This window comes from Nomascus leucogenys, chromosome 6 (assembly GCF_006542625.1).
Source record: "Nomascus leucogenys isolate Asia chromosome 6, Asia_NLE_v1, whole genome shotgun sequence".
NCBI lineage: Eukaryota > Metazoa > Chordata > Mammalia > Primates > Hylobatidae > Nomascus > Nomascus leucogenys.
In genome coordinates, this window is record NC_044386.1 from 53568357 (window position 1) to 53588277 (window position 19921).

At 41.7% G+C, this 19921-nt stretch overlaps 1 long non-coding RNA gene across 1 annotated transcript in view; it reads left to right on the forward strand.

Moving 5' to 3' along the window:
* The window catches only part of LOC105739910, a 42762-nt gene extending 23081 nt beyond the window's left edge, over positions 1–19681 (forward strand). Inside the window, exons 4-5 of the long non-coding RNA XR_001115892.2 lie at positions 18179–18283; positions 19630–19681. This is a non-coding gene — a long non-coding RNA (uncharacterized LOC105739910). The remainder of the gene's footprint in view (positions 1–18178; positions 18284–19629) is intronic.
* The last annotated feature ends 240 nt before the right edge of the window (positions 19682–19921 follow it).

Sequence of the window (19921 nt, forward strand, 5' to 3'; positions counted from 1 at the left end):
TAACCGGGAATCCTTTAAATAAAAGTGTCCTGCCCTCACTCTTAATCTTTGCACACATAGATACCCTACTCATTATACTCAAAAAGCCGCCTTCAGTTTCATAAAATAGTATTTTTGGCTTCCTTTAATTCATTTTTTATGAACTTTGACTTTGTTTTCCTGTTACAGGGGATTAACATTAAGTTAGATGTTTGTGGGAGTTCAGCATTCTATAGAACATAGCTTAACCTACAATAAGAAAAAAAGGAGAGTACACAGTTCAGAGCCATCCTGTCTTCATTTCCTTCTTGCCTGGCTGTGTAGCCACTTTTTATTTTATTTTTTTTACTTTTCAGATGTTACTTTAATTTTTCTCTATTATGGGCATTGAGGTTGGGTAAGCATGGGTCTGCCTCTGTCACTGCTTCCTCTAGGCCAGCAAGGACCATGCAATCGAACTGAGCTAACAGACAGCAGTTCTGGCCACAAAGATGACCCCACTCAGCAGCCAGCCCATGATGAGCCCACACATTCATATTCAACACTTTACCGCTGGCTGCTTGCTTTTACACCAGCTCTCCTATCTGATCCCACGTGAGAAGGCTGGTGGAGGAGTCAAAGTTCTCTGTACCGCTAAGTTTAGCCTTATCCAGTGTTTCCTGACCACCGTTTTTTGAACCCTGATCTCCCCCAAAAATAGGCTTTGCCAATTTTTTCATATCAAATAAGAAAACTCCAAGGCCACTTGCTCTTAGCTCTGGCCTCCACTGCCTTGGTTTTATAATGCAGCAAACACTTCGAAGACACCTGACCCCTGGGCGAAGCTGTTTTCAAGGAACAGGGTCACACATGGCTGCCCGGCCTGGCAGGCCTGCAGGCTTGCTGGCTAAGGCCAACTATAAACAAACCTGGATTAGCATTTTAAAACAGGTTTTACCAAAAGGATAATTATTTGTCATAGAAGAAAACACTACTGATGGGAGCACACTCAGACTGCCTTTACACATTCTCCCATGCCTGTCCTACTTTCCTGGGGCAGTATTACAATATTTACCATAAAGCCGAGCATGAGCGTGGGGCCTGTGAAGTTCTGAGTTTACTGGCCTACCGTCTTTCTTCCACTGCAAGGAATTAAGAAACTGGAGCTGAAAATGAAAATGTTCACTCACATTTTCTACACCAGCACACCAGAGGAGACAGCAACAGCTTCTTCCTTTTTTTTTTTTTTTTTTTTTTTTTTAATAAATAGCACAAAGAATTGCAGCTAGCCAGCTCAGGTTGGGCCAACTTTAAAAGCTCACCACCAGATCCCTACCAAGATAAGCAGCCCCCACACGGAGGTGATCCACCATCATCTCCGAGAGATAACTAGGCAAAAAAGGAGAGATGCTTTTACAAAAATAACATAATTTGGCTCCTGGAGAAAAGGAAGTGCAAAATGCAGGTGGTGTTCCTTCTTCTCCCCTTGGTGGCTTCCCCAGGTAGAAGCATTAATAGGCTTAGGGCTTATTAAGGTGAAATCAAAAGGAGAGACAGACAGAGAAACTGTATTAACAATGGTGCTAGAGACTCTGAGGGTTTCCAGCAGGCTCATTTGTTTCAAGGAAGAAGATTTAGGGAGGGGTGGATCCCCCCCTGTCTTCATTCAGCTTCAAATGGAAGAAGAAAAGCAGGAAGTATACAGCTAATGTAGAAGGTATGATCCAAAATGATGAAAACAATTCCACCTTTTCTTGCATAAACATTTATTGAATGCGTATTACGTGGCCAGCACTGTGATTGATATGAGTGATATTAATGAGATTCAATCATTAAGCTTATCTTTGTGAAAGAAGCCCTTCCACTTGCTGAACTGCTGAGACAGCCCCTGATGATTCGAATGGATCAGATGCTAGCCACAGTTCAAATGTTCTGTTGTGGACCATTTCTGAGCCTCTGTAATGGAGTTCTGCAGTGATTTCAGAATCAAGCTAACCCACTCTAATTTTGGAAGCATTTATCTTAGCCTTTCCGCTCCCCCCAACTTTCTACATCGAATTGTTTGCAACACACTGATATCACTTATGTGAAACACTAACCAAATTTCTTTCCCACATTCGACCTCAGTTTCTCCATATGTGTTGTTATAAAATCATCTGGTTTTGAGTCATTCAGTCTCTTGGCAGATGCTCAGTGCACTTGAAGCTAGTACGTGCTTGTTTGAAGTCCTTATGGTTCAGTCCTCCCTGTCTGTCAGTCAAGTGTATCTGCTTAGTATCGCTCTATGTTATGTCTATAAACACGCCTGTTGAAAAAAGAATCTCCCGAAATACCAAGCTGATAGTATCTTTTCCAGCTATTGGGCATTGTTTTCTGTTTAATGAATAAAAAGTTTTCAGAAATGTGCATTTTAAGTCCAGGACAGACTGCTGTCAGAAAGATCTGCTGGAATGCTTTCCTTTGAAAAAGAAGCTGGCAATGTAATACAACAAGCACCTGTAGGTGGCCACATTATCTGCATTGTCTTTTTCAAGTCTAGCCATGGGGTGTGTGTGTGTGTGTGTGTGTGTGTGTGTGTGTGTGTGTGTGTATGTGTTTGGGTTGAAAAGTCGGAATGGAAATGAAATGAGGTATTTTTGCAGAAATTACGCAATTACTATTTGCTGATGTAATGTCAATTCATAAGTGACCTCTGAACAACAACAAAGCACATCACTCGAAAATTAAAAAATAATCACTTCACTGAGCAAGCAGATGTATTTGTTTAGGTGAAGCATCCAAGAGTTACCTGACCCCTCCAGCTCACCCATACTGCAAAAGATGGGGCCCCTTGTACCCATCAGCCCGAGGAAGGACTCTGAAACCTCTATTGCCTATAGCCCGTGGGTTCTGACAGCAAAGTGAATCACTTCCGGGGAAGACAATGACTTGTTTACTTTTCACTGAATTGAGAAAATTGAAGATATTTCATAATAGGATCTGGGAAAATTTACCAGATGTTTCATTGCACTATGTTCTTCTGTCAGGTCCACAAGATATAATGCTGAGAAAGGCTAATAAATCAAGGTGGGTATGAAAAGCTTACGGATAAAATTCATAAAAACTCGAACTGCGGGAGGACACTTTTTCTCTAGCTGCTAAAATATGAAATTTTTTGACTTTTTTGGTGCTTCACAGACAAACTAATATAAACTATACTTCTCATTTTTACTCATTTCTCCCTGCTTTCCTTCTCTTCCTTTCTGCTCCAATTTAGTCAATAAAACGTCCAAATACAGAATAGAAAAATATGTCTTCCAATTTACTTTAAAATGATAACTAGATGAATACGTAACCACCGCTTTGAATGGAAGACTTCAACTGGAAGACTTTTTCATATGACCCAGGAAAAGGCACAAAGAAACAAACCTCGTGATGCTCTAAAATAACAAATTCATTTGGCCAATACCATGCACAGAATGGAAAGCTTTTGCCTCATTTTTCTTCTCACCACCTTCAGATTTTCAAAGTGTTTTATAAAAGCAAGTGCTAATAAACTGTGGCATTAACTAGAGATCACTGGTGCAGACTTTATTCTGGTCATCTGTTACTTACTTCGGGCCACTGTCTGTGCCATAGGAACTACAATCCCAGTTGTCTTAGTTATCTATTGTTGCATAACAAATCATCCCCAAACAAGAAATACATATTTTCTTACACTTGCTTTCTGTGGGTCAGGAATTTGGAAGCAGCATAACTGGGAGGTCTGGCTCAGGATCTCTTGTGAGGCTGCAGTCAGATGCTGACAAGGGCTATAGCAAATGACGCTTGACTGGGGCTGGAGGATCTGACTCCAAGATGGTGCACTCACATGGCTGTTGGCAGGAGGCCTCAATTCCTTACAGAGTGGTCCATAGGCTGCCCAAGAGTCCTCATGCCATGGCAGCTGGCGTCTCCCAAAATGAGTGCTTCAAGTGAGAGAGTGAAAGAGAACTAGCAGGAATCCACAACGAGCTTTATTACCTAGTCTTTAAAGTCATACACTGTCATGTCTGCTTTGTTCTGTTTGTTAGAAACATGTCATGAGGTCAGCCCACATTCAAGCAGAGGAGAATTAGTCTCCAACTCTTAAAGGGAAGAATATCAAAGAATTTGTGGACATATCTTAAAATTATTCCACGGGTTGAATAGAATTTTTAATTGGTGCAGTTGACAGTGAGATCTCAATCAATAACAGACATTGAAGAAAAAGAAGAAGAAGAAAAGAAAGAAAAAGAAAAAGGAAAGCACAGCTTTGTTCAGACCACTCCTTATCCTGCCTCATGAACTTCCATCTCGAGTCCCATCTGCAGACCTTACTTCATTCTGACACTGCTCATGGCTTTCACTAACTTCTCCCTAACTCCAGCTGTTGATCTGTCATTAGTAAATCTCAACAACCTTCCAACCTGTTAGAAAAAAAAAAAAACAATAAGGCAGAGGCTCAGGTACCCCAGAAGTCTGGAGTCATAAGAAAACTAAAAATCTGTGAGTTCAGAGGACAGGGGCAAAGCGTACATGGAAAGAGGAGGGAAATTCTCCACAGATGGGACTCTTCCATCTGATGCATCCCGGAGTTCTGAGAGGTGTTGCTAAGGCCTCCCAGAGGTTTCTCTTGGCTCCTCCTAATGCCAGGGTAGGCAGCTCAGCTCTCCTATGTGTGTCCAGCCTAGCGGATTTCTCCCTGGTCACTCCTCCGCAGCTCCACTGGGCTTCCTGGGCCCAATGCTTGCAGCCTCTATTCAGAAGTAATCATGGTACTAAATCACTCTCTGCCCATTATCATCCAGAGTCTGTCCATAGACAGCTTTATCTCCCACCAGGAAGTCTGTTCTGATCAGCCTTTCACCGACTTCCTTTCATGCTTACAAAGGGCAAGAAAAGTGGCTTCAGGGACTACCAGCTCACAGGGCACAGTCAGTGGTAATGGTCTTATCACTCGGCTACCTGCTCCTCCTTCCTAAAGGGAGCACCAGTTAGTGTATCCGAGTCAGAGAGTCTGGCTGAACCATCCTATTACTGTTTTATATAAAGCACTTACAGAATTCCTCGAGGGGAGAGGAGTCTCCAAGGGGAACTTGTCTCATTAAACTGCTGCCTGCTTTCCAAGCAGCCAGAGAGGCTCTGAGCGGGGAGATGAGACCTTTGGGGTCATGCTAATGCAGTAACCTCTGGTCACAGGGACAGCATAATGGGAGAATCATTTCAGAGAAGAAAATGGGAAATGAGCTTTTCTCCTTTGCCCCATTTAATGGGGTTAAAGAAGAAACAATGACATTTTTATAGTTGTAAAAATGTGTCCAGTATAGATGCTTCTAGGTTCCTGTACCTAAAAGCTCTTTATGATTTGTTCTATTCTTTCTTTTTTTTTTTTTCTGGAAAATTCTCCTCTATCTCTGCTGTATATTATTCTTTACTTAGCCCTAGATAGATTTTTAAAAAATGGCTTCTGAAGATGTGGTCTTTTAAAAGCTTGGAGAAGAAAGACCAAAAATTTCTTTAAAAGGCCTCTGGCCACAATGTCTTTCATCTTTGATTTATAGGAACCATTAAAAGGAACTCTCTGGAAAATAGCTTTTGGTTTTTGCTAAGAAAGCACCACAGAAAACAAGCCAACTCCCAGGTTGACAGGATGCTCTCTGCAGAGGACTTGGGGATTGCATTTGCAAAGGCTTCTAGAGCAGGCTGGTGAATCTGGAGATGATGGATTCTGGATGCCAAATCATTAGGGAGTTCACTCTACTGGCAGGGTTCACTTCCAGAAACAGGAGATGTAAACCTTCAGCACAGTGGGTGGTATGTCGGGGTATGACTTCTGAATACCATCCTGCCCCACAATGGGGCTGGCAGTTTCTACTTCTCACCTATCCAAGCTGCTTAGCCCAGAGAGGAAGAGCTCAGTTTGCCTCCTTCTTAGATGGGGATTTTAAACAAGTGTTTACACATTTACACTAGGTGGCCTGAGTCAGGGGCAGAGCGAGCTGGTAAAGGTAGTGTGTCACGCACCTGTGGCACACCACCTTTCCATATTAGAGAACATGTGGATATCTACAGTTAACCTCAGACAGGGCAAGCTGCACTTGGCAAAACTGCTCTACTGACCGTCCTTTCCCAGGATAGATTCTTCCTTTGGTGACAGTGCATGCAGCCCCAGTCATTAGAGCTGTAAGCAAATATTCTGATCCTCCTTCTTTAGGGCTTTTGGTAGAACTATTTTTTTCCCCACCTTCTTTGAAATAAGGTGTGGCCATCTGACTATCTGACTTGCTTTGCTCACTAAAATGTGGGAAGAAATGATTATGTCACTTCTGTGTTGAAGCTTTAAGAGTTATTACAAAATTCACACTTCTTTTACCTGCCAAGGTGACTGGCGATGGTTTCGGTGATTGCTGCTGCCAAAGGGAGGATGCCTTGGATTAGAGGCCCTGCCAACCTTTGATGGACATGTAGGAGAGTGAGAAATAAGCTCCTACTGTTATAAGCCACTAAAATAATTGGCTTGTTTGTTACTGCAGCACAGCTTGTTCTGTTTTTCCTGATTCCCACAATCCCCTCCGGGAAGACAGGGACTTTTAGTTGCCAGTGGAAGTGCATTTCATGGAGATAATCTATGTTTGTAGGGACATCTCTCCAGATGAGGGTTTGAAAAGGTCTCATCTCCTGTCCAGGGAACTGTGGATTATCTAGGCCACAGGAAAGAACCAGGTTTTATACAAATTTAGCTTTATATTGATTGTGCCAGGGAGGGTAGGGAATTAACCACTTTTTTCAATTGCTTTATTAAAATATATGATTAAATGAATCTGTCTTTCTTCCTAGGTTTTTATGCAATATGTAACCTCTACAATATAGTATATATGCTATTCCCCCTCTTTATCTGAATACATTTTATCCCTTGAATAGGATTGGGGTAGAAAATCATGAGCTAGTCATACTTCAACAGTAAGAAATCTGGAAGCATTCTTGTCTAGAGCATAATTATTTTATTAATGAACACTTACATCTATCATCTGCAGAAAAGACTTTGAAATAGATCTACTTTAGGACCAATAAAAATAAACGATGTGTTATAGACAGTGGCTTATCACAATTTTGTTTTGATGGGCAGTGGGAAGTATTGTGTGTGAACAGTCTGTATAGTAAGGTTCGGTATACATGAACTATGATTATGATAACTTTACAAGCAGAGAAAACTCTTGGATATGTATGGAACTGTTAGCCTGAGTTCCCCAGAACAGAGCTTAAGGAAGAGTTTGAATGCTAATGCTTCCTTGGGAGATACAAGTCCAGGGCATAAAGAGTTAGTCAAGGGAAGTTGACACAGTAAGTCAAAGGTGGTAGTTTCTGAGCCAGCCATAGCTACACACACACACACACACACACACAGCCACTTTTTTGGAGGTCCCTGGAGGTAGCAGGAGGAGCCACTGTACCTCAGAACTACCTGTCAGCAGGAGGATAGGAGCAGAGTTTTCCTGTTGGCTTCTTTCTGCCTCCCACCTCTTACTGGTCAGGAGTCTCACTGAGGTAATTCCACCCTCCTCCCCTCTATTGGCAGCCTGTGTTACTCAGCCTGCCTGGGAGAAAGCTAATCCCCAACTCCATGGCTGGTTTCATTTACTTCCCCAAAATAAAGAGGTCCCAGGCTTTCATGGATCGAGTAAGGTCTGTATAGGATGCTTGAGCTGCTGCCAGTGGTGATAGGAAATGGGAAGACAACAGCCACGGATCTCCACTGAGCAAAATCCAAGACCCAGGGACAAGTAGGGCACAGTGATCTGGGGAAGTATTAATACATAATCTGAATCCAACAAAGGTATTTGGTTTCGAATTGTGAGAGGTATATGTCTATGTGGAGGAGATAATTGCAGTCTTTGAAATTTTGTTATATATGGGCAATTAAGTGCTTGTAATTATAGATGGATGTCAATCTGTTTTGGAGAGCTATAGAGCTTTTCAGAAAAAAAGAGCTTGAATAGATCTTAAGTTTAAGACCAAGAGATTACAGGCTGTGTCAAAACTGCTATACCTTGAATATCTAGATTGTTGGAAGTCATGAGGCCCCGTTAGCCTGCTGAAAACTTTGAGAGGGTTTGAGATTTGCATTAATTCTACAAGAGAGTGATCAGTAAGTTCTTTATGGCAACCTTTTCAAAGCCAAAAAGATGACACTCCTTACATTGCAACAAGTAGGATTGTCAGCATTCATGCACACACAAACACGCAAACAAAACCAAGCTATTAGGTTACTGATTACTGAAATAGCTGCAATAGTAGACTATGCATACTTGGTCCCAGAAATCATCCAAATATCCAAGCTGTGGGTATCATATACACCAATAAGTCTGACTTATTGGAATGCTTTCCAAGATGTGAGATGATCTGGGAATAAAGGGAGGTATGGTCCAGTATGTTTGGCAATCCTACCTGCAGTGCCTAATCTTGGAACACTTCAGCAGCATCCAAGGCTCCAAGATGTCTCACTGTAAAGAAGCCTGCTTACTGCAGCATTTCCCAAACCTAGGTCATGGGAAACCATTCCTTTTTCTATAACAATTATCCCCCTTCCTTTGAAAACTTCCTGTGCACAATTCTTAAGAAACACTGAGGCAAACTCTAGACCGTGTTGAAAGGCAGTGTGATGTGGTAGGAATTCAGGCAGCTGAGAGCCTAAACAGGGTACTCTGGGCCTGCTTTGATGTTAACTCTTGGTCACTTAAAAATCAAGTCATACAACCACACTCTGCCTCAGTTTCCTTCCAAATACAAATAGTATGTTATGACGCTGCCAGAAGGACCAGATGAAGAAGTAAATGCGAAAGCATTTCGAAAAGTTAAAAGGAAAGGAAGAGCAAGTGAAGTCTCCACTCTTCAAATGAACAATGTGGTCTATGATTGATTCAGTGAGCACTTTCGTTTTTACAAATGAGTCCTGCACTGATCTGAGCAGGTTTTGTCTTTTTGAACAGATGCTGACATAGTTTTATGAATGCAAACAGCCAAGGAGAGCAGATGTTGAGTGGTTGCCAGAGTGAAATGAGGAAGCCCTGCTGCCAGCTTCCCACCAAAAAGCAGGTGCTTAGACCATTTTATTTAAAACCAGTTCTTTGAATGCACTATGTGCTGAATAAATATCACTAAAATATGTGTGTGGCTTTTCTGCTTTGGTGACAGGAAATGGATAATTGAGTTTAGGGTCCACTCTGTCCACATGTGTCCTTCCTGCATATGCGCATCTCTTTCTGCATGTTCCCTCTGGGTAAAAATGGAGAGAACAATATGAATCTTACAGTCCTAGAACACCCAACAGAACATATAGAAACTTTAGGGTTCATCTCTGCCCTCTCTCCACTTGACAGAGAAGTCAACTGTGACCTAAGAGCTACGTCAACTGACCCCTGGTCAAAATGACCCTTGAGAGTAGAGCTAGACTCAGTTCCCTTCAGTGCCAAGGCACACTCTTTCTACTAGTCTATGCTGCCTCTGGTTCCTCCTCCCCAGTGATCTACAGATGTTACTACTAGAAACCCACTAGCCCTTTAAATACAAATTAACCACAGACAAATATTAATAGGATTACACAAAACCTCCAAAGGGCAGCTGTGGAGGAAAGCAGTCTGCTTGCCAGTTAAAATAGCTTTTCTACAAGGGGGTTCTATGGAATCACAGACTGAAGAAAGACGAGCTAAATTAGGTTGGGTTCCTTAAAAGCAGAGCCTGACACAGCAGAGGGCAGTGGGAGAAGCATAGCAAGGATCTGGTCTTGGGTGAGGCCTTGTCTTAATTTGATCCATGGGAGGAAAGTTCTGGAGCCCACACCACACAGAACAGCTATCCCCTTACAGGAGATTGGCCTTTATAGCCCATGTCCCTTAGGCATTGGCTGTGGGCCTTGAGGGAATAATGCTGGCAAGATGCTCCTGTCCTCTGAGGGCAGTTATCTGGAGAAGGGGGAAGCTGAGCCATTAGCACATACCCCTCACAGCAGGTAAAGTCAACTCACCAGCCAGTTAAAGGGATTTTAACAGACCCCAAGCACCCAAGTGTCTACCCCAGGCACAGAGTATGGGTGCAAAAGAAGAAAAAGCTTTAGCAGTAGAGACAGCAAATGTCAGGCCTCTTATTCTCTTAAAAATGGGTGTTTGCTCAGACCCATCAGGGCTGGACAGAATGGGCAACGACGTGAAACCATCAGAGGAACATGTTTTCACTTATCACTTTCTGTGGTCATGGTCAGAGAGCTGTGTCCTTCTCAGCTTCACATTTCTTTTAGGGTTTCTCTTGCATTTCAACTGTAATGATAAGCAAAGACATCCAGAGAAAGGCAGGTGTGATGACATCTGATGACTTGGCAGTCATCCTTGACCCCAAGCTGTTCAGAGAAGTCATCCAGAACTCTCCCATTCTGCAGAGGGGGAGGCTGATGTTGCCTAAAACTCATGGAGTGAAAATAGGAGTGGTGCTCTTACCTAGATAAATTGCAGAGTATTTCCCCCATCCCCCTTCTCAGTTCTCTTTGGTATGTGAACATGCGTTCCAGGCCATGTGAGTCAGTAGAGATGGGAATGTTAATTGATTTGTACAAACATGTGTAAACAGTACTCTTAAAAACAAACTCACTCTTCTTATACTGTGAAGAAAATATGAATTCTTCACATTGGAGAGACTGGGACATGAAGCCCAACCTCTCACATTGAGTTTTATCGTTTGGAAAGGGCTTAGGAATATCCTTGTCCAATTTCCTCATATTAAAATGGAGGACCCTGAGGCCCAGAGAAATGGGAATGATTTGACTAAATGCACAGAGCTAATTAGTGGCAGAAACTATAAGTATTGATTAAAAAAATAAAAACAAAGAAAAACACCTATGAGGCTTCTATTAGGTGCCTAGATGGAGTGCAATTTCTGAAGCAAAGTCATAAAACACAGTGTGGTTTCTAGCTTATGTGCTTGGATCACTGGCACTGGGGACAGTGTTAAAGCTCATACTGGGAGTCAAGTATACCAAGGTGAGCAGGAGCAACAGTGCATGGTGACCTCCCCCTCCCGAAGCATGTCTTCAGAGGGTATGGTGTGGGGGCAGGGGGTATTAGGAGGAGATACTGGGAGGCAGATGTCATGAGATTGGCCTGGGAGAATTTGGGGAAGTCTTTATAGACGAGGATGTTTATGTTGGAAGTTAGAAGATGGATCAAATTTTGAAATTCAGGGAAGGGAGGAAGAAAGATGAGGAAGGCACTGCTGGAATGAAGGTAGAGAGATAGGAAAGAGAGGCATTTCTCAGGGCAAGGCACAAATGGATGTGAGTAGCTGTCCAGGAGAGCTGGAACAGACTCTGGAAGAGAAATGGTGTGTGAGCCCTGGGTCTGGAAACCAAGCTGTGAATGAGGACATAGGAGACAAAGGGATGAAGATTAAGCTCCCAAAGCAAATTATATCAGTGGCCAGTGACTGGAAAAGCAATGATTATAGCCTTTTAACTACGAAATCTCTCTCTGGTCCTATCTAGTACCCTTTTCAGTCCCGATGCTTAAAATTCACTGTTTAGGATGTATTCCTTTGGGTATTGAAGATGATTTTGACTTAAATATGCCCTATTAAAATGTAATGCCTCTGAGTGAGTTAAGTATGTATAATCCATCAGGTAATGCCTTCAGGAAATTTGTTGACAACTAAATGACAACTAGGTGAAAACAAGATCTGTGGAAAAAGAAAACAGAAAAGGCAGCTGGGAGGGCAGGGAGTTGGGTGCTGAGGAGGCGGAAGGTGCTGAGAGGGGAGGCTTCTACAGGGGGCTTGTGGCTGGCCCTCCCTGTGGATGGTATGTGCAGGCCAGATATGGGGTCAAAAGGAACTTTATCTGGAAGCTGATAGGTGGTGTTCAAGCCCCCAGTTTCGAAGGGAATCACAACATGTGTTTAGACAGGGAATTGTCCCTTCAGCCAGCAGCCTCCAGCAGCTAGGATCACACATTTGAATTTGGTTTGAAAGGGAGAAAGAGGGAGTGCTGGCTCAAGTGAGACTCTAGTTTCTCTTCTGCTTATGGGGAAATATAATGGATGTGACTCCAAACTGGGATACTCTTAGTCTCTGCTAGGGACCTGCTTCTGCATGTGGCATGCCTACAGACTGGTGCAGGTTTAATATGAAACTTGTTTTAGTCATCTCCAGGATATGCACTGCATTTATCTCCAAATTTTGATATATTGTCTGCCCATTCTATAATAACAAAAAGAGCTACTAAGTGACAGAGAAAAGCCTTGAAGCTGTTTCTGTTATTAAACCTTGAGGACTATCTGCCTGTCGTGGGCAGCCTCTGAGCTGACCCAGGATTCATACCCTTGTTAGCATCCTCTCCCACATGGAATAGGGCTGACTTCTGTAACCAAAAGGATACTGCAGAAAGGATGGAGTGCAATTTCTGAAGCAAAGTCATAAAATACAGTGTGTTTCCTAGCTTGTGTGCTTGGATCACTGGCCCTGGGGACAGCCAGTTGCCATGGCATGAGGACTGAGGCAGCCTATGGGTAAGCCAGTGTGGTGAAGGCCTAAGATCTCCTACCAACAGCCTTGTGAGTGAATCGTATTGGAAGTGGATGCTTCAGCTCCATCGGGCCTTCAAATGACAGCCCTCCCAGCAGGTATCTTGACACGAGATAAAGACCCTTTGCCACTTCCAAACTTCTGACTCCCCAACACTATGCATAAGAAATATTTATTGTTTTTTGCCTCTAAGTTTTGGGGCAATTTTTTACATGGGACAGACACCTAGTACACTATACAATGAAGTCTGGGATAAAATGTGAGACAGCACTAAAAACAAATATATGGTACTCTAAACTATAGGAAGGATATGCATTTCTGTTTGTTTTTTTGAGACAGAGTCTCACTTAATTGTCCAGGCTGGAGTGCAGTGGTGCAATCACATCTCACTGCAACCTCTACCTCCTGGGTTCAAGCAATTCTCATGCCTCAGCCTCCTGAGTAGCTGGGATTACAGGTGTGCACCACCACACCCAGCTAATTTTTGTGTTGTTTTGTAGAGACGGGTTTCATCATGTTGTCCAGGCTGGTCTTGAATTCTTGGCCTCAAGTGATCTGCCCGCCTCGGCCTCCCAAAGCGCTGGGATTACAGGTGTGAGCCATGACGCCTGGCTGGACACGCATTTCTCTAAACATGTCACGATCCTAAAAGGTTTGTTCAATAATCTAGGGGCCTGGATGGGCCATTAGAATAGTGAGGAAATGTATCAATACGGATTAATTCCTCATCAACATGATAGGTAGATACAAAGGAAAAAGCGCTCAGACCTACGCAAGGGTCTATTATGAAAGGGAGACTACAAGAAATACGCTCAGATGAGAGAGAAAGGAAAGCAATAATCACACAGAGGGTCTTTGAGATTTGGGTGGCATTACTGTGAACTTCACTGACTTCTTGCATTCTCAGAAGGTGGAATTACTGAAAACAGAAAGATGACCTACTCCTGGGGAGGTGTAGCAAATTCAGTGAGAGAATCATCAAGATAGCACATTCCGACTAAAGCCATGAACTTGGCCAATTCACTCGTCCTCCCTTTCTAGGTGATATTCCAGCTGGCTTCAGTGGAGACAGCTTCATTCAAAGATTGTCATTAAACAGAAAAGAACCCATGTAGAACGCATGCATTGATTCTTGTGGTGGAAATTCAGGGAAGAAACATATGCAGAGGCACATAGTCAACATGTTCCTTCTCCTAAATGTACTGATAGCAGCCACTTTTTCAGCTGGGAACGAACCCCTCCCATTTCATGTGGCTCCAGTGTGATTACCAATCTCTTTCTCCTGCTTTTCCAGCCAGAAGTACGTAAGCCAAATCCCACCAATCAAAACAACCATTTGCCTAGTCAGACGATACCTTCAGGAATGGGCATGTGGCAAAATCTGGGCCAAGCAGAGTCTTCCTTGGCATTTCTCTATCAGTGCTCTGAGAAAAGATGCTTTTTTCTTAACTGCATTGCTAAGCAGTAGAATATGAGTCTTGGTGAAGAGCAGCCATCATGGCTATCACTTGTAAAGAGCTGAAGAAACAGTGGAGATCTCAGATGTGTCTAAAGCTACATTGCCTTAGGACTTTTCAGTCCTATGAGCAAATGCATGCCCCTTTACACTTAGTTAGTTTGAGTAGAGTATCTAACATAGGTACAAATCAATTTATTATCATAGAAAGCAGAAGCGTTCACAAAATAGAGCCTTAGAAAAATGAAAGATGGCATGGACTTTCTGAAGTTCAAAAAGCTCAAACAGAAAAGAAATAGGAATATCAAAGAAAAGACGGGGTAAGACCACTTAAAAAGTTGAAAACTGAGCTGGAAGAGCATAGAAAAGAAATGGAAGAGAGAATAGAACTATTGCAAAGAGGAAGGCCACATAAACAGAAACTAGAAAAAAAATTGGATATAAGCATTGTCAGAGGCATTGCTTACACACTTGATGAAATTATCTTAAATAACAATAAAAATTTAATTTTAATTTTGAATTTAAAAAATAAACTAATAGCAACAAAATGATAAATATGGAAGGCAGACACATATATGTGATATATATGACTTATCTTATATATGCTACTCCTTATAAAAACCCTATGAAAGGTCTCCATCTCATAGGTGAGGAAAACAAGGCACAAGGAGGTTCAGTAACTTATCCAAGATCACACTGAGGTAAGCGGCAGAGCTGAGATTTGAAAACAATGGTCTGGCTTCGGGGTCCATATTCTAAACTTCTATGTTATACTGCCTCTCCTATGTGATACAAAACAAATGGAGTCTTAAAATATTCAAATATAGAGCCGGGCGCGGTGGCTCACGCCTGTAATCCCAGCACTTTGGGAGGCCGAGGTGGGCGGATCACGAGGTCAGGAGATTGAGACCATGCTGGCCAACATGGTGAAACCCCGTCTCTACTAAAAATACAAAAATTAGCTGGGTGTGGTGGTGGGCGCCTGTAATTCCAGCTACTCCAGAGGCTGAGGCAGGAGAATTGCTTGAACCTGGGAGGCAGATGTTGCAGTGAGCCAAGATTGTGCCACTGCACTCCAGCCTGGGCGACAGAGAGAGACTCCGTCTCAAAAAAAAAAAAAAAAAAAAATTCAAATACACAATCAAAGAAATGCTTATGGAGATATTAGTAGTAATAATCAGATATTATGTGGCACTTATTGTCAGGCAATGCAAAACACTGTGTCAGCAAAAAACAGATATGACATTTTCTATATCCAAATAACTCACGCTATAAGGCAAGACTCTTATGGCATTTAAGCAAATCATAACTATAAGACAAAAAATCTAAGTGACAGCATTCAATGATAAACTACAACTGACAACTCAGGGGAAGATCCATATGAAAAATAATTTGGATTTTTAATTTCTATGTCTACTTTAATTTACACTTTGGCTTTAAACATATGCATGTATTATATGAAAATTACATTTTATTTTGAATGCTTTGGTTCATTACTGCCAGTAGAAAACAAATTATGTTAAAATCTCAATTATAAAAACATAATATGTGATTTTTCTAAAGTACAAAAAATAAATACATAATACTTGGTAAATTATGTATGTCTTCATTTTATTACTTAAACATTGAAATACATCAGTAGGATTAAAAATAATTATATTCGCTTCTCTACAATATTTCTCAACTTTTAACCATATTAAAAAAACTATCATTTTACACATATACGTGTTTTTCAATTTTGTAATTATAAAGGTATATTTGTCAAGGTAGGAGGATAAAGCGTATTTCATTTAACAGTTAGCATTTATAACATTTAAGTGTTTAGGCATAGGGAAAGTGAGTTTTCATTTTACGGTTGCTACAACCTCACAAATATTAAAGCCAGACCGCATAGCATAGAACCAATAATAATCATGAGATGGAGAGAGAGCTGTGTTAATTTCCTTATAATTTATTGCAAGGATCAATAGTCACTGTCTAAAGTCAAAATAGGGATTTATTTTATTTTATTTATTTATTTATTTTTTGCAAGACATAGTCTTTCTGTGTCATTTGAGATCAAGTGATTCTCCTGCCTCATCCCTGCAGGTAGCTGGGATTACAGGCATGTGCCACCATGCACGGCTAATTTTTGTATTTTTAGTAGAGACAGGTTTCATCATGTTGTTCAGGCTGGTCTTGAACTCCTGACCTCAGGTGATCCACCCACCTCCGCCTCCCAAAGTGCTGGGATTACAGGCATGAGCCACAGCACTCATCCAGAATAGAGAACTTAAAAAAAAATTATTCTCAGTCTCTTAATGCTGTCCATAATCTTCTCTTTCAAACTGTAGGCATCTTTTAGAAACTTAAAACTCTTTTATGTGAAGACCAATGTACTTTATCTTACTTTATTTGCTTATAAATTATTAACATTTAGATAAATGAAGCTTAATATATTTTAATAAAAATAGTTTGCACAGTAACTTCATTTTTTGTGAAATTTGCTTCCCGACCTCCTTCCTTCTATCTGTGTATAGATAGCCAGAATCATGGTCCCTAAAGTTTCCTAAAGCCTCTGTGAGAGGCTCCTTAGCTGGGGTGCCTCCCCATGATTTCCTTACTTTGCTCTTTGTACTCTTTATTGCGTGATTTTTTTTTTCCATCAGCAGCTATCATTTTTACAAATATATAAAAGTGAATGTGTCTATCTGAGAAAACAAAGAAAATCATATTAGCTTCACTTACCGGGGGCTAGTGATTATTTGGCAGTTTGTTTAATTGAGGTTTCTTGGCTTGATGGTATCAGCCAATGTCATCCCATTTAGGTTCCACTTGAGGTGATTTGCAGCGTCCTTACTCATTTGCATAGCACCATATGCTGCCCTGACGGAATCTTTGCACAGTAAGAAATAATTCCTCTTGACAGGATAACCACTATTACAGCAGGTAGGCCAAACTGGGGGAAGATAGTAATCAAATTAAGGAAACAGTAAGTAGGCAATTACATGTACCCACCACCAAATGCTGGCACTAATCTGTTCAGGATGTCTGTAGAGCATTTGGCTGGGAACGGCTGGAGGGCCACTTAGAATGTTACTGCAGTGTGAATGTGGGACCTCCTGAATGAACTGATTCATAAACTGAAGTCCTGGGTTTTGCCATATTTTGAAAAATGCACATTTCAGTCCATGCCTCAAAACCCAAAGGTATAGCCCCAGGATCAAGAATGCAACTACAAATAGGCTTTCCTATTTAGCCTGATGGCCTCATGCATTAGTTTAATAGCCAAATTTTTAAATTGTAGTGTCAAAAGTTAATGTTTAATTATCTGACGGAAAATACAGCTGCAGAGTCTGGAATGTAGTGCTCAGATGACCCTCCCTACCCTCTGACCTGCCACCTCCTCTGTCTCCCTTCTTTGCTGTCAATGAGCAACCGATTTCAATAAGTTGCAAAGGAAGGATGTGATTTTACAAAGTGTCTCATAGAGAGATCTGCTGAAGTGAGCTGGCCACCAGGCACCAAGAATCTCTTCACATTCTGAAACCTCACCCTTTCCTTGATCGGCATGAAGCAGTTGACTTCTAGATGCCCTAGAAAATTACTGCTTTTTTTCTCCTCCCTAATGTGTGATCTTGAACAGAGCAAAGATACCCGGCTCTTACCCTCCACAAGTCAAGCTGAAATGTCTGAGATGAAAAAGTAACTCTGGAAATGACGGGATGTGAGAGGGCAGAGTTCTATTGGACAGCTCCTCTGGGAATGAGCACAGCTTTGTTCTTAAGGAGGTCAAAGGATTCCAAAGGATGCCACTGAGGCAGGAATGCTTTTTAACATCTCCTAAAGTCCAAAGAAAAAACACTCAAAGTGTAATTGTGGAGTCTGATAGCTTTTTTATAACCTGGGTCTTTAGGAACAGTCAAAGTTTACCTGCTGGAGCATTTTGCAAAACAAATCAATTATCTCATTTATTAAAAATTAAGAACCCATAAGCTTCTAATACAGGACTGAAAAAGCAGGGAAACAGTGTGGCAGGGAAGGCTTGCAAGATTGGGGGGAAAAAAACACAACATACATTTCTGATTTTAAATCTACCACAAAGTTTAGGTGTTGTCACGCTGTTCTGCATGGCATTAGCATAATCAAGTTTGCTTACTTTTAGTTTATGAGCTGAAGACTGCAATTAAGCTTGATTTGCACTCTGTTTCTTCTAAACCACAGGCTCCAGCCCTGAATGCAGGAGAGTTGCTAAAGAAGTTGCTCACAAAGGCTAGAGAGAGCAGGCTACTGATTTCCTTCAAAATGGAATAGGAAACAGAAAACGTGGTGAAGTAGAGCTTTTTCTTACTGAACTTCCCATTCCTAGATTCTGAGTGGGTTTCTCCACCCAAGAAGGCTCCCCAGATAAAACAGTCTTGCTCCTCCTCCCTGTACTATAACTTTAAGAACAACCATCTATCAATATTTCACAGATGTTCAGCTAAATCCACTGATGGGATCATCATGTCCATACATCAGTCACAGGTTTTCAAACTTGTCTGTGCATTGGAATCACCTGAGGAGTTTTTTTGTTTCTTTTTAGAGATAGAGTCTCACTCTGTCACCCACACTGAAGTGTAGCGGTGCAGTCACAGCTCACTGTAACCTTGAACTGCTGGACTTAAGCAATTCTCTTGCCTCATCCTCCCAAGTAGCTAGGACTGCAGGCATGCACCATCATGCCTGATTAATTTTCTTTTTTTTTTTTGGTAGATAAGTGGTATCACTATGATGCCCAAGCTGGTTTTCAATTCCTGGCCTCAAGTGGTCCTCCTACCTGGGCCTCCCAAAGTGCTGGGATTATTTTTACAGGCATGAGCCACCACTCCTGGCTCACCTGAGGAGTTTTAGAAATCACTGATGTCTTGGTCCCACCCCAAAAAAATTCTGATGTAATTGATGTGGGTTGCATCGTAGACATTGACATTTTTAAATTCCCAAAGTGATTCTCATGTGCAGTCAAATTTGAAACCACTTCTAAAGCCACTGGTTCTTAAAGTGTGGTCCTTGGACTACAGCACCAGCATCAACTGGGAGCTTGTTAGAAAGGCAGACTTTCTGGCCCCACCCCAAGCAGACTGATTCAGAAACCCTGGGGATGAGCCCAGTAATCTGTGTTGTAACAAGCCCTCCGGGTGATTCTGATGCATGCTAATATTTGAGAGCAATTGCCTTCCATAAAGCTTTGAGAACCCAAGTGTATTGACACCATTTGTGTAGCTGCTGTTCATGTCTCAAAATGGTGTCTTTCTCAGGAAGCAGCAAGATATGATGGAAAGACTATGGGCTTTGGAGTCAGGCCAGACCTGAGTTTGAATCCCAGCCCCATCATTTACGAGCTGTGTGAGCTTAAACAAACACGTAATTTAACCTGTATGAGCTTCAGTCTCCTCAATTCTGAAACCGTGGAAATTTTATCTAGCCCATAATGTTGTTGTGAAAATTAAACGGGATAATAGCATCTAAAATGGACTTGTAAAGTACTGTAAATTAGATCTTACTTCCCTGTCCTTCCTCCCTTCTATTCCAAATTTTAACAAGCAATAGAAAGAAGTAATGGGATATTGACATGAGTTGGGCATATTCACTTTCTTGTCAGTTCCTAAATATTCTTTTCTATCCTCTTCTGATAGCATCATTTCTTCGCACTTGAATCAGCAACATGACATAGGACTTTGGCATCAGGTGAGTCCCATGAGCCAGGCACAGGACCAGGCTCTGACTACTGGGCCACTGAAAGAGAGTCCAGTTGTGGTCTCATCACTGACAAGGACAAAAAGTAAGGTCAGGATACTCAAACCTGGCAAATTCTTCTCCAGAGTCCACTGAGTGAATGTCCTTTCTCTTGTTGCTTCCTTGACCCTGGAACCAAAAAGGCAATGCAGTTAGAGGCACTTGAAGGTCTTGTGTCCTGAGAAGGATTTA